Here is a 10,794-nt window from a genome sequence, read left to right as displayed (position 1 = left end):
TTCAAAATCTCCTATCTTAATAAAAGACTCCTTTTGATGACATGTCACTCCTATAATTACAATTCACTTTCCATTCATTGTTAAATTACTTCAATACCCTTGATTATTTTAAATTCTGTTTTCTCGTCTTTCATTTACCCTTTCAAGTTTCAACATTTGAGAATTCGGTTAACAACAAAACGTATTGCACCAGGTTTCCTGATTTTTTGGGATTACTATCAACTACACTGTGCATTATTATAGGTAACAAACTTTATCAATTCAATGTATTCCACCAGAAATTAGCATGTAATCTTCTCTAATTTGAAATCAATCGGTTCATATATGTGACTACATACTATCTCTATATCATATATGGGTAAATTATGCCAATCGTCCCTCGTGCACATGCCAAAAAGCATATTTAGTCCCTATTTTCAAAAATTAACTCGGACGGTCCCCTGGTTTGATTAAAAGTTGCATATGTCATCCCTCATTAGTTTTTATTTTTATTTGCACGTTTAATCCCTTACTAGACATGAAATGACTATTCTACCATTTTTATTCTTTTTTTTTCATTTATTTTTTTTCTTACAATTATTTATGCTATACAAAATAAAATAAAAAACCCCACCCCACCCACCTTATACTACCTTCTCTTCTAAACCATCTTTCCCCCTAAATTCTTTAACAAAATCACCACCTCCGGACCATCACCACTACCCACAACCATCGATCACCACCTATTTGTACCCGAATTAGCCTTCATCAATAAAAAAAATACACAACCGCCAACATTACTAAAGCCATCTCTCCTGGAATTCATTACCATCATAATCACCTTTATATCCATCCACCAAAAGCCACCATCAATACTTTACATAACCCACCGCCAACCACCACCTTAACCATCACACCTCCACCAAGCCAGCACCTTATGCAAATCAGTGATCACACAAAAAATTAAAAAAAGAAATTGAAACTCCCTTATTCATCGATTTCATACACCCTAATCTCCAATTCCTTGTCTTCTTCATTTCAATGGAAAAAAACATTGCCTAAATTATAAAGGAGTGTTCTATTCTCAATCTGTATCTAAAAGAAAGAAAGAGGTGGGTTCAACTCAGTTCCAAATAAGAAACAAAATCGAAGAAATATGGCCATGGGCTTGAATTGCATTGTCATCGTCGAACAATCTAGGGGTTGTCATCACCTAAATCACCGTCGGTTGCACCACCTCGTACCTCAAATCTAAGATGGTTGACGCCTAAGTTTTCGAGCTACCACTTGTTTCATGACATATTTTACTTTGGGGTCTAAGATTGAACACCACCACCGCCTGTTTTAAGTCAACTCGGGAAGAGAATCGGTGTGTGTGACCGATGTTTGTTAGACCAGTTTTAAGTCGACTCGGGAAGAGAATCGGTAGTGAAGGGGAGGTGGTAAGGTGAGTATGAGGGTATTGATCGAAGGTGGGGAGCTTTCTATTGATTATTGAGAAAGAGACGCTGGGGAAAGGGAAGGGGTGGGTGGTTAGGTGGAGGGTTTTTTTTAAGTTTAATAATGATTAAAGAATAAAAGAAAACTAAAAAAGAAAATATTAAGGGGCAAAATAGACTTTTTATGTCGAGAAGGATGAAGTGTGCAAATTTTAAATAAATGAGGGGCGATCCGAGTTAAATTTTGAAAATGGGGACTGAACATGCTTTTGGGCACCTACACCAGGGTCGGACGGTGTAATGTACCCATTATATATATATATATATATATATATATATATATATATATATATATATATATATATATATATATATTCCTCAAGCGACTACTGTTCCTTTTCTGCCAAGCATTCTTAATTTCAAGAACTTGGTTTTTGATTTTTGAATCCCAAGGTAAGTTATGTTCTTTAGTTTCTTTCTTTGTTGTTGCAATTTTGAAACATTATGTTGTTTGAGTTTTTCATTTTAGGTCTTCTTTCGTATAGAGGAAGATTGCTACCCATGTTACGATTTTCCTTTGTTTTTCTTGAATATTAGTGGTTTAATAACAAATTTTTGTTATGACTTGATGTATCTGATGAAATTTGGAGGCAATATTTGATATCTTTATGCATCCCCATCTCAAGCCCACCAACTGTTGATATAAGTCCTAAACTAGAAGTATGGAGTAAAGTTTTTTGGTTGGATATTTGCAACAGGTTCCATAGCAGACATCAAGATATTGGTTCATAAATGAGAATTCTTTAATTAAATTTAACTCTAAGTCATGATGATATTGGTTGGTTCCGCGACATGTTTTATGACCTGAAACTTTAGGTGCACAATATTACCTCAAGAAGAAAATATTTCATTTTTAATAGAGTTTCACCAAGGGTTCATGGATGAATTATGTGATTAGATGACATTGACATGCCACTTGCAACATTTAGAATCATACATATGACTTTTATCTAAGTTTGATCATTTACGAGGTTAAGCAATTAGAACTAAGTGCATTTAGTTCTATGACTTGCTATAGTGTAGGAATTGGTCAAGTTTAATATTTAAACAACATTTCCTTCTTATAGGTCAAAGAGAAGTTTATCCCGGAATGGAATGCATCTTTGCAATCCGGGATTAAATTCTTTTTCTATTCTTGAATTATTTTTTATTTGGGTTTTTCACTTAATTTATAAAGTTTTTTTTTCCTAATCAAGTTTTGTTTTTATAAATGATATTAAATCTTGGTTTTGTGCTTAATCTTGTATGGGAGTTTTGTGTTTCAAAACTACAAGAAGGATGTACCCAAGTTTATTGCTAAAGTTTGGTGTGGCACACTATACGTTACCTCCTAGTGCCCTCTTCATCCATGAATTTCTTTACACTGTGGTGTTGTTTGATACTTCTTGGCCCTCTATTTTTATCCAATTATGTTGTGTAGGAACAAATATATGTATATGTGTATAAATTTATATATGTATTACTTTTGTTATGTTTGGTTAACCTATATGTTCTTAGATATATAGGCCTACTTATGAGATCTTGGTGCGCATCAACTGATGGGTAATATTTACTTTAATCAACATGAATGAAAACAATTTGAATGCTTGAAATAAGATTGATTTTTTCTTAGATTATGCTATTATTTTGTTAAAAATGTTTTTTGATAGTTTTCTTCATTGTTTTAAATAAAATCTAAAATCTTATTAATAATTTAAATGTTTTATAAATATTTTATCCATGGTTCCCATGCCTTGTAACCTAGTATATTTATAAAGACGTCAACTACATAGGTGTTTCTGCGTTACACACAGGCATCCGCTTGGTGTGTGTGTGTGTGTGTGTATATATATATATATATATATATATATATATATATATATATATATACAGAGAGAGAGAGAATGAAGTGCAACAACGAATTCCAATTATGAGAACAAACTCACGAACACAATAACAACCCTTAAATTCAATTCATCTTCTAATTAACACTTATTTTCGCATTTTTTTCTCCTTTCACATTTTTTCTCCTCTCACATTCTCCTTGAGTCTCCTCTCTCAATCAACTGATGAGAAAACAGAGCTTCTAAAGTTTAATCATGTTTTTGTGAAACAAATAGGAAAAAAGCCAATTTAAAAAAAAATCTAATGCATTTGGTTGATGCATTGTTTTTTTTCATATTTGTTTCACATAAATATTCAAAAACTATTCCTCACACATCCATCCACTGTTCTAATTATCACACACCAAATCTTCAATCACTTGCTTTGTTCTGCTCATGCAATTATATCAGTCAAGATTTTGGATGATTTCTAATCCTTCGATCGATGTTACAACTTTTCTGATTCTGAATCCAATTAATCACGAATACTAATTTGATACCGACTTCTGATTCATTTAAAACCCCGATTTCGCATTGAATGTGTGTACTATGCATCATCTATCGCTCTTGGAGCTTTATTTTCTAGCCAGATTCGTTAATTTCACTCTTGTATTCAACATCTTTTAGATATGCTTTGCGGCTCATGACCATCCAAAATAATCCCTTCTCATATTTCTTTATGATTTCACTTGTACATTATTTCTAGAGTGTTTTAGGTTTGATGGTGAAATCAACATCACTACAGGCCCATAATTTTCACTTGCAATTGTGATATATGTAGCCCACCCACCAGGTGTTCGACAAAATGCATTCACATATTATAACGCTCAAAACTAATAATTACAATACATGCTTAGCTATAAAGACTTATAATGAAGGTTCAACATTACCTCTCACATGGAATTTTAATGGGCTCAATTAAATTGTGAATTCTATATCATTGTGTTAATATATCAATGACCATATAAACTGAATGACAAATGTCAAGGAAAATTGAGGTCTTAACCCATGTTGTTTTACCATGAGAGAGAGAGAGAGAAAGATTGTGTGTGTATGTGCGCGACAGATTTTAGGTGGAGAGAGAGAAACCGCACTCGCTTACCGATGGACGGGGACGGTGTTCCCCATTGCTACCGTGACAACTGTTCTCTCTTACCACACCCACTCCCTCATGGAACCACCCCATATTCAAAGATTCATAAAAATCGGAGAACTATTTCTAAGACCATATTCCTTATATTTTTGTTCAAATTTTTTTATTAGGGCAAGTGCAATGATTTGACGACAAATACATAGAGTGATGTATAATTTCTATCATTGAATACTTTCTTTTTGGTACATTTAGTATTCCTAAGAACAAATAATGCGTCAATATCATTCACCGTTAAGTATAATGTAACAACCCAAAAATCCAACCCTCAAAGGATATTAGTTGATTAATTATTTTTATGCAAATGATTGCATTTTTATGGTTATAAAATCAACAATACATTAAATAAAGAGAGTGTAAATTAACACCTAAAATAATTAATCGACATATTGAAAAGGGTATATAATTTAATTAATTAAATTGCAGGATTAGTTAGGGAAAATAAAATTCATTAAGAATAAAAATAAAGTCCAGGGGTCCAACCGCCATTTATGAAAGTATTAAAAAATGGTGCTTTTGAATTTGAGGCTTAAAGTGGAAATATGGTAAGCTTTAGGGACTAAGGCTGTGTTTGGCGCGCCACAGCTAGCTGATAAGCTAGCTTATTTTTCGAGCTTTTTTATGTTGTTGTGTTTGGTAAGTCAAAAAGTAGCTTATAAGCTAGTTTTTTGAAAAGCTACTTAGACTAGCTTTTTAGGAGTTTTTTTAAAATTTTCCAAATACACCCCTTAATTAATTATAAAAACACATATTCTTACATGTCCTTTTATGTAATTTTATATATTTCAGCTAGCTTTTCAGTTAGTTTTACCAAACGTTATTTTTTATCAGCTAGCTTTTTATTTAACAGCTAGCTTTTCAGCCATCAGCTAGCTTTTCAGCTAACAGCTAGCGTTTCAGCTAGTCCGCCAAACATAGCCTAAAATGAAAAATCGGATAAATTAATACATGCGTTTGAGGAACTTTGTCGATTCATCCCTCTTTACCGACGGTTACATCCTACGCAATTCCAATCCTAACTAAAGTTGATAATGGTTTCCGTTAATGGTTCTGATGTGATGAGATAGTGTTGTGGAGAGATCGAGAGAGTAGCGGCGTGAGTAAAGGGAGGTGCTGTGGTTTTCTGGCATGGCAAAAACTCCAACGAAGAGTCGGGTATCGTCACCATCTTTCTTGTAACTTGTTCTTCTGAATCGATCAAGGGAAGTTGTGGAATCGAAGGAATGGTGAGGGGTGGAGTTGTGGAGGCTGTGGATTTTTCTCGATGAGTGGATTCAGTTCCGACAAAGATTACAGTTACCTAAGGCAGCAGCCATGTTTTCACGGTGAGGTCTACGAGTCGGTTACAAACCCGATTGATAATTACAGATTCTTTTCTAACTTCGGTGATCCATGAACTCGTGAGACGAAGGTGATTCTTGACATGGAGGATGCGGTTGTATGTGTAAAATTTTGATCGACTGTTACGTATGGCTTGTTCAGGATAGACAAGTAGAGCTTCACATTTGCATTCATGAAGGTTCAAGTGAAGTACCTAGTTACATGGAAATCATTTCCATTTGTGAAAGCGAGAGGTAAATTCGTTATTCAGAGCTAGTTACTACGTGAATAAAAAAGGAAAATCATATATTGGAGGAATAAATTTGTTATACACAGTGTTTTAAAAACCGGTTCGAACCGGCCGGTTGAACCGGTCGAACCGGGAACCGGAGGTGAGCGCGGTTCGATTTGGACCGGTTTGATAATGATTTTCTGACCGGATTGAACCGGCCGGTTTTGCTAAAAAACCGGTTCAACCGGCTGAATTGAACCGGAATGGACCGGGTTGAACCGGACATTCTTGGATTTTTGTGTTTGTTTTGGGTTTCTTTGTTTGATTTTGACTTCTATAATGATTGTTTATATATGTTGCATTCTATTTATGTTTGTAATACTAAAAAGATGACAAGTTTTGTAAACAATGTATGTAGGATAATTAAAAACATATAAAAATATAGAAACGGTTTGACCATCCGGTTAAACCGGTTGAACCGGAAAACGTCACCCGACCGGTTCAATTGAAAAACCGGTTTTTGAAACATTGGTTATACAACAATAATCAATTTAATGGCGAGGAACTACTGGTGGGTTAAGACAAATGAATGCGTTTTCCTAAAGTATTACTTTAAATATAACCTTAAATATTTAATATGAATTGTACTTATGACATGATAATGATCACGTAGTGTGAGAATCAGTCAAGATTAATTGGTATTTTACCAAATTTGTAAATTTTTGATTAAAGGTTCATATAATGGTTAGTTGGTTTCTAGGAAGGTTTTAATCAATTGCTATAATAATTAAATAAAAAATGAATTATCAACTCAAATATGTGGGTAACGTTTCATACTTTTATGCTTATAATACCATGCATGCATAATTAGAGAGATTTACATTATCTCTATATCAAATGAGTTAAATAAATGACTACAACTAATTATTTAATTAGTTAGGTTTCATTACATGTCTAAAAGAGTATAATCACAACAACGAGGTTAGGTTATTAGGTTATAAAGTAATTAGCTTTGTACTAAATGTAATGGTATTTATGTTTAGGTTGTCTTGATATTATGTGGAGCTCATGCGAACTGACGTAGCATTTCTTACAGCGGTCTAAGGTGAGTTCATAGTTTTAAATCACCAAGGTTGGATTATTGAAACGTGCAATCCGTAAATGGTGATTTGATTCACTTTAGGATGACCATGCCATTACTTGTGCTTGATGATGATATGATATTTGTGAAGCTAATGTATGTTTTGTGTTAATGCCATGATATGACTTAATTGCTATGTTGCTTGCATTTTGATGAACTTGATGTATATAACATGCTAGCTTAAGTTGCATGAAATATGATGTATGGTTATGTTTTGATGTGCTGGTTATGAATACATTACATGTTTAATACACATTCATATGGTATGAATTACATGACTTGCTTAATGTATAAATTATATTGCGGGGTTATGGGTAGAGGGTTTGGGTAGTTCATGATCTTTGCCTAAAACCTTATCCGGATCATTGAGGGTGCCTACTAGGTTGAAAGAGCACCTATAGGAAGAGCTATAGCCACAACGGTGATTAGTTGCCGGTCTTTCTAGATGACCGTGTGACACATGGTTTGCGGGCACCTCGGTGTTCGTGGGTTGGAGTGATGTTGGTCCTCCGTTCGCGGCCAGCGCAAACATCACGTGGGAATCAGGAGGTGTATCGTTGGAATTGGCACCGTTTGTACCGATCTTGAACGACACCGCTGGGTACTTGTACTTTGCAAAGTCGGAGTAGCGAAAGTGGATTCACAGGGTTGGTGTTTCGGGTGGAAGTCATGAGCCACTTAGAGCATTCGGTTGGCCGTTCACACAAGTAGTGAACGGGGTGTTTCTCTTGGGTTAGGTAGCACTAAGAGACATTTTTCTATCAATCGGTTTGATAGATATAATAAAAGGTTGAACATGTAACAAATGGTTGGTTGCATATTAAAAGGTTGAATAAATAACAAATGTTGGTTATTAATAAAAGGTTGAACATGTAACAAAATGTTGGTTGCATATTAAAAGGTTGAATATATAACAAAGGTTGAACAATTAAAGGTTGCTTAAATATAAAATGTGATTATTTATATGTTATGCGGTTGCTTATGTGGTATTTGGTTGATCATATATGTTATGTGGTAGAATTGTGATTAAACATATATGCATCTTTGCGGTTGAATAATTATGATATGCGGTTGTTTTCTAAGTGGTATTTGTCTATCATTTTTATGCTTCATCATAAATTGAATGATTGACCCATTTGGGGTTTGTATGTTTCATGTGCAACTTTGTGAACTCACTCAGTAGGGGCTGATACTTGTATATTTTCTCTTTTCTGTCTTATGATTGGTACAGACAGTTTAGAAGATTGGCCTTGGTGAGAGGGGTTCTTATGGGTAGTAGATTTGTATTAACGATACCACTCTTGGACATGTTTTTGATTATTTACTTTAAAAATACATTTGTTTACAGTTTAATGGTTTTGAATTATGTTTGAATTTTTGAAGTAACGTTGTGGTTTTGAAAATGTTTTGGGAAAAAAAACTAAGTCTTCCGTTAACGTATTTTGTTAAATCAATATTTTAAAAAGAAAAAAATTATGATAAAAATCACGATGTTACATATAAAACCATATCCTACGAATAATTACTTCAAGCAAATAGTTTATTTTTGAAAACATGACATCCACAATACATGGAATATATCGGTTAATTTTAATTTCCGGTTAATACCACAAAATTCAATAAAGTTTACACAAAAAATTTATTTTGATACTGTGTTATTTTTAGTCTCAAATTGGAAACTGCATTTCAATTTCTTTTTTTTACAATTCTGACTACTTGGTTGGTCAGCTTGGTTGCTTGACGACATTGCATGATTATGTGTCGGTTTTTGATGACATGACACATTGGCATAACATGTTGACGTGTCAAAATTGAAAAAAAAAACAATATAAAAAAGACACAAAGTTTTCATTTTTTTAAAAAAAATTTGACACTAGGTTTTATTATTATTTTTTTCCACTTTTGACATTTTTTTTGTTCCAAGTAGAATATCATTTTATCTAATTTTGTTTGTTGTTGACTACTTTCCATTTGAAACCATATAATTCATTTATTTACATTTAAAACCGTATGAATACATTTTTTTTCATTTAAAAATCATTTTTTAAAATAAATACAAGGTATTTTACATTCAAAACATAATATTATGTATAAGTATGTACTATTTATATTATAAACGTATTTTTCATTAAAACACAATTATAAAATGAGTTTGGATGTGTGGAATTCAAAGTCAAATAAGCTAACATAATCTCGGGAACACGAAGTTCCAGGGGTCAGTTTAATTACAAAGGGACCGTTCATTGTATGTATTCATGATTTTTTATTCTTGCAAATATACTTCATGATTCATTGGAAAAAATGATAACATACTATAAATACATGAAAAGTACGATTACAATATAGTTAATACATATTTAGTTTGTTATCTATAAAGTTGTTGTATTTAATGGCAAGAGGTTGCTATAAAGTAAAAAACCGCAAAAGCGGGAACTCAAAAACAGTCCCATAACGGCGTAACCGACAGCGTCAAAATAGGTCACGTTGCCGAAGAGATCTAAGTACATATGAAACCTGAGGGCGTGCGCCGAGGAGCACCGTATAATACTCCAGAAAATATGCTTTGGCGACCGCTGGGTTGCTTAGACAATTCCTAACAACAACAACTGGAAAACAACCAAGCTCTACGCTCGTGGGCGTCCGCTCCGTACTAGCAAGCTCACGCAGGTAACTACTACCCAACGTACGATTACCTTGCAACAAAAGCCAACGACTCCAAGCAACAAAGGTAATGCTTAAAGCATTACCTCCTGAGCCAATCTCGAGCACCGACAGATAAAAGAGCATGATCCTTTAATCAGCGCATCTGACCACGACGGATCTGACACCCTTGTCCACCATACGAATTGACGGTGAGGCCTAACTATAAAAGACCTCATTCACCTATTGGAAATACTAAGCTCTCTCTCTCTCTCTCTCTCTCTCTCTCTCTCTTTTGCTTCCCCTCTCGCTCACACTCTTTCTCTTATATATATATATATATATATATATATATATATATATATATATATATATATATATATATATATATATATATATATATATATATCTCACACACACACTCACTCATACTCCCACTATGCGATGTCTCTCAAGCCACTTATTTGACCATCAAAGTGTTTTCCCGGGAACTCCCCCAAAGAATGACAAACGACCTCTTTCTGTTGTGATGTTGTAGATCATTGCCACCAAAACCCAATTGAAGAGACCCCGGATATTTGAGTCACATCAGTCAACATTGAACAAAATTGAAAAAAAAAATGATGTTTGATTTGGCACAAAAAAATATATTGTCAAAAAAAAAAAAACAGATAAAACTTAGTGCCAAAATTGAAAAAGGTGAAGCTTAATGTCTTTTGTATAATTTTGTTTTTCAATTTTGACACATTAATATGTCATGCCAACATTCCATATCATTAAAACTGACACATCGTCATGTCATATCAGCAGACAAACAGATTGACCGGTTAAGTTATTAGAATTATAATCAGGTGGAAACGCAGTGTCCAATTTAAGAAAAAAATGATTTGATATCAAAATCAAATTTTCATGTAAACCTACTGACTTTTATGATATTTACCTTCGGAATAAAACTATAATAGGTTTTTGGT

Source organism: Lactuca serriola, chromosome 3 (genome assembly GCF_051521515.1).
Source record: "Lactuca serriola cultivar US96UC23 chromosome 3, Lser_US96UC23_V15, whole genome shotgun sequence".
Taxonomy (NCBI): domain Eukaryota; kingdom Viridiplantae; phylum Streptophyta; class Magnoliopsida; order Asterales; family Asteraceae; genus Lactuca; species Lactuca serriola.
The sequence above is the reverse complement of the archived record's forward strand: the minus strand, read 5'-3'. Positions refer to the sequence as shown.